Source organism: Pelophylax lessonae, assembly GCF_965119305.1.
Source record: "Pelophylax lessonae genome assembly, chromosome: 4".
NCBI lineage: Eukaryota > Metazoa > Chordata > Amphibia > Anura > Ranidae > Pelophylax > Pelophylax lessonae.
Window position 1 is genome coordinate 668,010,378 of NC_138771.1, and position 6,671 is coordinate 668,017,048.

A 6,671-nucleotide genomic window follows, 5' to 3' on the forward strand; every position below is an offset into this window, starting at 1 on the left:
ATATGGGTTCAGTAGTAGGAGAAGGGTACAATGAAACAATAGGGGTTTAGTAGTAGTAGAGGGCGTGGCTTCCGGCGCTGAAGATGGCCGCATAGATCTTCAGCTCCGCTCGGCCACCCGGGACATCGCTCACCTACAGCCTTCACAGCGGGTTTAAAAACCCCCACGAACGTGGCAGAACCTCCGGGCACCATGAGGAATAAAAAGAACACCTCGCAATCTCGCAAGCTGGACGGATTCCTTGTCTCCACCGCGGCGGGCAGCAGACAAGATGGCGCCGGCAGGTCCCCACAGCGCGCTTCTTCCCGGGACGGGAACCAACACCACAAGCCGCCACCGCTCAGGCAAGTAGCCAACCCGGACAGCGGGAACTCCTCCGGCGCTTCCACCCCTCCTTCTCCCTCCTCGAGAAGCCCGGCGAAGCAGCGCCCACGATGGTGCTCTCCCCCCCCCGATCCATCCCAACGATGCGAGATGGAGCAGGCGGCATCCTCTCCATCAGAACCCGGGGGCATGAGCACACCTCCTGCAGACCCCTTCGCTGCCTTCCCAGTGGGGGACCACCCGATCTCGGGTACACTCATGAAAGGAATGCTTCACTCCCTATGGTCCTCTCTGCACTCAGATGTGATGCAGAGTCTCTCTCAAACAAGGAAAGATGTCCAGCAGCTCGAGGTGAGGGTGGACTCTGTTGAATCCTCTATGACAAAATGTACTTTGTCTCTCAACACTCTCATTACAGCCCATAATGGTCATACTGATGACATTGACTGGATCAAGGACAAGCTTGCAGACCTGGAGGACAGGTCCCGTAGAAATAACTTAAAATTAAGGGGGATCCCGGAAACTGTCCAGCCCCAACACCTGCGCAAAATGGCTACAGACCTATTCTCGGCATTGATCCCCTCCTTGTCTTCCTCTGAATTGGAGATAGACAGGATCCATAGGATCCCTAAGCCTCACTTCATAGCACAAGACCTGCCTCGTGATGTCCTTCTTCGGGTGCACTTTTTTCAGACTAAGGACAAAATCCTAATGGCCTCAAGGCAACTCCAAGTTCTTCCTGGCGACTTCCCGCAGGTGCAGATACTGCCGGACCTCTCCAGGCACACGCTCCAGAAGCGTAGGAACCTCGCCACCATAACAAAAGCCCTGAGGAACCACCAAATAGTGCACAAGTGGAAACACCCGGCTCAACTTTCCATCACCCATCAGGGCCGCACTGTCACAATTGCTTCTCTGGAGGAAGGTATGGCTCTGCTACACCGCTGGGGAATCATCCCGGAGCCTCCATCTGCCTCCTCGAGATCCTCCGGACCTCCTTCGCCACAGACCCTCTCGGATGAATGGCATGTGGTGTCCCGTAAACGTTCTAACTCTAGACACTCCTCACCCGGAGGTGAGCTCCAGCACCCGCACACACCTGCTCAACGTTAGTCCCTGGCCAAGGTTTTGGCGACCTACTGGCCCCTCTTTTTCGGTTGCAGGTAGTACCTGCCTCTAGACTCTTTTTTATTCTTTGTTTGGTTTCCCCAGCCTCCCTGCCTTCCCTTCCCTTCCTGTTTTGTTACTCCAGTCGGAATGATGGACTTGTGCTCTTTGACATGCCCGCACCCCCCTCGGCCCTCATGCAGATGACCCTATTTACGTCTCTGAAGATACCATGACCATCAAGTTCCTTTCTTTAAATGTTAATGGTCTGAATCACCCTGTCAAGCGGTTCTCCCTCTGGACTGAGCTTAGCAACAGTGGAGCTGACGTGGCATGCATCCAGGAGACTCACTTCAAGCTTAACCATCAGCCCAAGTTCTCACACAAGAACTTCCCTACTCTTTTTTTCGCCAGCGCCCCTGTGAAGAAAAGAGGCGTGATGATTGCTCTGAGAGACTCGATTTCCTTCTCACTCCGCAACCTGACCCAAGATCCTGACGGCAGATTTCTCATTCTTCAGGGTGACTTTAATGCGCTGCCTTTAACTTTAGTGGCGGTTTACGCCCCCAACACTCACCAGAAGCGTTTTCTATCCAGACTGCTAAAGGAAATCTCCAGTAATGTTTACAGTAATTTAGTGGTTTGTGGTGATATGAACTCTGTAGTCGACCCGGGGCTTGACACCTCGGTGCCTGCCCGGGGCCGACAACTTTCATTGGCCTCTCTGTTGGCCTCCGAGCAATTGTTTGATGTTTGGCGCTGCCAGCATGGTTCGGAAAGGGATTACTCGTTTTATTCCTGCAGACACAAATCGTACTCACGTATTGATATGTTCTGGACTGACCTCCCTTCGCTGGGAAAGGCCTCCTCCTCGGCCATCAGAAACATCACGTGGTCTGACCACGCGGCTGTGGAGATGGTTCTGGAGGAGTCCGGTCCTAGGGAACGGTCGTCGGTTTGGCGTTGTGATGTAAAGGTGCTTCAGGACCCAGCTGCTGGTAAGTTGATTCGGGACCAGCTCTCAGAATTCTTTGCTATCAATGTTTCCTCCATGTCGGACCCCTGGGTGCTCTGGGGAGCGCACAAGGCGTTCGTCCGGGGAGTGTGCATCCAACAGTCAGCAAGACTCCGTAAGGCATACTGCCACAAGCTCACGGCTCTCTTAACCGAGATCCGTGACCTTGAGAATGCGCACAAATCTTCTCCCACCCATGACCTAATCTCGCAACTCTCCCGTGCAAGAGACTCTCTAAAGGCCCATCTCATGGAACGCTTTGACCGTCATCTGAGGGTGCTCAAGCTCAAGTACTATGCGCACGCGAATAGAGCGGGCAAATCTCTAGCAGTCAGGATTAAACAACGCAGAGTGTCCATGCGTATCTCCCATCTCTCACATGGACGGACTGGAGCTAGACTGACTCATCCCAGGGACATCGCGAATGAATTTGCGGACTTCTATGGATCCCTGTACAACTTGAACCGAGACCCTGACACTCCTCAACCGACTCCGGCTCTTATACAACAATTCCTGGACAAGTTACATTTACCCTCCCTGACAGAAGACCAGAGGAAGTCCCTATCATCCCCGTTCACTTTATGTGAAGTTTCCAAAGCCATTAAATTACTCCCCAATGGAAAATCACCGGGTCCGGACGGTTTGTGCAATGAATACTACAGAATTCATTGTGACACCCTGGGTCCACACTTAGTGGACGTGTTCAATCAGGCCGCTCGCAAAGCTGCATTCCCGAGTGAAATGTTGGGTGCCTACATCTCCACTATCCCAAAACCCGGTAAGGACGCCAGCCTCCCAGCAAACTACCGACCCATTTCCCTTCTCAATAGTGACCTCAAGATCTACGCCAAGATCTTGGCGTCCCGACTCCAGCCACTCCTCCCTCTGCTTGTTAAGAATGACCAAATGGGATTTATGCCGGGTAGGCAAACATCGGATGCTACCCGGCGGATCATCAATTTGATCCACCTGGCTGAGGTCTCCAGAACGCCTTCTCTGCTCCTAACGCTGGACGCAGAGAAGGCGTTCGATAGGGTGAATTGGCTTTTTATGCGGCTCACACTGGAGAAATTTGGCTTCTCGGGTGCAATACTGTCTGCAATTCTTGCTCTGTACTCCTGCCCCTCAGCAAAGGTCCTCACTGCTGGTGTAACATCGACTCCATTTCAAATTACTAATGGCACCCGCCAGGGGTGCCCCCTGTCCCCTACGATTTTCAACCTGATGATCGAGCCCCTGGCGGAGGCCATTAGATCGGATGGCGAGGTACGGGGGTTCCGTGTGGGGTCAGTATCCCACACGGTTAGCCTCTTCGCGGACGATATCGTTATCGCCCTCACTGACCCTACTCGCTCACTTCCGGCTGTCCATAGACTGCTCTCAGAATTCAGCTCCGTCTCTTACCACAAGGTGAACACATCCAAGTCATTAGTATTGAACCTGGAAATTGATAAACGGGTCGCTGACCGTCTCCAGAAAGATTTCCCCTACCCCTGGACTGTAGACTCTATTCCCTATCTAGGTATACTTATAACTCCCACCGTTAAACGACTCCTCCCTGCTAATGTAGAGGTCTTACTGAAGAAGACATCAAAACAATTGGCAGCCATGTCCAAAGTGGAGCTCTCCTGGGGTGGCCGGATGGCCGCCTATAAGATGTCGATATTTCCCCAAATCCTATATCTTTTTCGTGCCCTCCCACTGGCCTTCCCTAGAAAGTACTTAGAGGCTCTTTCCAAGAATATGCGAGACTTTATCTGGGGAGGCGCAAGAGCCCGGGTGGCTGCCTCCACTCTGGCTCTACCCAAGTTCATGGGCGGGGCCAAGCTTCCTGATCTGTATCTGTACTTGTGGTCCACAAGACTGGTCCAGCTCCGTATGTGGTTCTTCAATTCTACCTCCCTCCCCTGGGTTCAACTAGAAAGCCACCTAGCCCCCACTGGGGACCTCCGTCTGCTTCTCCTCGGGGACTTATGGATCCCATGGACGTTATCTCGGCTGCCCCCCACGTCCCGGTCTTCGATCCTTGCATGGCGCAGACTGGCTCTAGCCGGCGTGAGGCAGACGGAAGGACACTCCTTAGACTCCCGGTCGCTCCCGGTTTCCATCCTGTCCGCTCACATTCCCTCCCTCCAACTGACACACATGGCCAGGTTGGGTCTGACTTCTATCTCGCATTTCTACGACTGCGATTCTTTGCGCTCCACTGCCTCACTGATGGAGGACTATAGGCTCCCTTCCACGCTGCTTTTCTCGGTCCACCGCATACACAGCTTCTTGGCTGGGCACCCTCCGACGACTGGTCATTTACCTGCTAAGCCCTGGGCGTTCTACCAAACTGATTCACGCACAACCAAAGGCATCTCTATTTTTTATGACAGTCTCCTTGACGTAACAGATATCCCAAAATCTGTGCCCATGATTAGGTGGGAGAAGGATTTGGCGCTCACTTTCACCACGACACAATGGTCTAGAGCTTTAACGTCTACCTATCGTTATTCATACTGCACCTCCCACTGGGAACTCATGTTAAAAATTGTAAATCGGTGGTATTATACGCCTTACAGGCTCTCAAAACTGTTCCCCGCCACCCCAGCACACTGTTGGCGTGAATGCGGTGGCATTGGAACCCTGATTCACGTGCTTTGGGAGTGCCCCTCACTCACAAGCTACTGGAAAAAAACCTTCAGTTGCATAGCGGACTGTACGGGGATTCTACGTCCTCCGAAGAAGGAACTGGCGCTGTTGAACTTGGGTATTGATGATTACCCAATTCAATTTCGACAGATGATATTACATATTCTGCTAGCGGCTAGAATACTTATTCTGCGCAGATGGAAGTCTCTGGAGATCCCGGCTTTCTCTGAGTTAATAACGGTAGTGAATGATAATTATCGCCTGGAAAAGGCACTAGCAACTAATGACATGATGCTTCATAGATTTACTGAAGCGTGGCAACACTGGAAATATCATAAGCACTGACCATGGTGCTGGGCGGGGCGGTGGGGTCGGTCTCCTCCCTGACGCTTATGTTCCCACTGGGATGTCGGGGAGGGGGCTGTCATCCTCTCCGTGCTTGCCTGGACCGGTGGTCTTTACTCCTATCTGCCGATGCTTTAGGCTTACTCGCCACTCAGCTGGGTCCTAGCACATAGGTTAACACGTATGGTAGCACATATGATAGCTTGACTTGCACATAATGATTACTGCATGTACCTTGACAGTATTGGTCTATGTTCTTACTGCTGATTTTATAGTTTTGGAACCTACACCTGGTCCTGTTTGGAGTAACCCCCCCTCCCCCCCCCTCCTCCCTCCCTCCCTCCCCCCTTTTCTTGTACTCACGTTATGTACTACATGCCTTGTTTCAACTATTTTCATGAGAATGTTTGTACTTGTTGTTTCTCTTGTGAAATTTAATAAAAATTATTATTTAAAAAAAAAAAAATAGGGGTTTAGTAGAAGAAGAGGGGTAAAATGAAACAATAAAGGTTCAGTAGTAGGAGAGGGGTACAATGAAACAATAGGGGTTCAGTAGTAGAAGAGGGGTACAATGGAACAACAGGGGTTTAGTAGTAGGAGAGGGGTACAATGAAACAATAGGGGTTCAGTAGTAGGGGAGGGGTACAATGAAACTATAGGGGTTCAATAGTAGGGGAGGGGTACAATGGAACAATAGGGGTTCAGTGATAAGGGAGGCGTATAATGGAACAATAGAGATTCAGTAGTAGGAGAGGGGTACAATGGAACAATAGGGGTTCAGTAGTAGAAGAGGGGTACAATGGAGCAATAGGGGTTCAGTAGTAGGAGAGGGGTAGAATGGAACAATAGGGGTTCAGTGGTAATGGAGGGGTACAATGGAACAATAGGGGTTCAGTAGTAGGAGAGGGGTACAATGTAACAATAGAGGTTTAGTAGTAGAAGAGAGGTACAGTGAAACAATAGGGGTTCAGTAGTAGGAGAGGGGTACAATGGAACAATAGGGGTTCAGTAGTAGGAGAGGGGTACAATGAAACAATAGGGGTTCAATAGTAGGGGAGGGGTACAATGGAACAATAGGGGTTCAGTGGTAGGGGTACAATGGAACGATAGATATTCAGTAGTAGGGGAGGGGTACAATGGAACAATAGGGGTTCAGTAGTAGGAGAGGGGTACAATGGAACAATAGGGGTTCAGTGGTAGGGGAGGGGTACAATGGAACAATAGGGGTTCAGTGGTAGTGGAG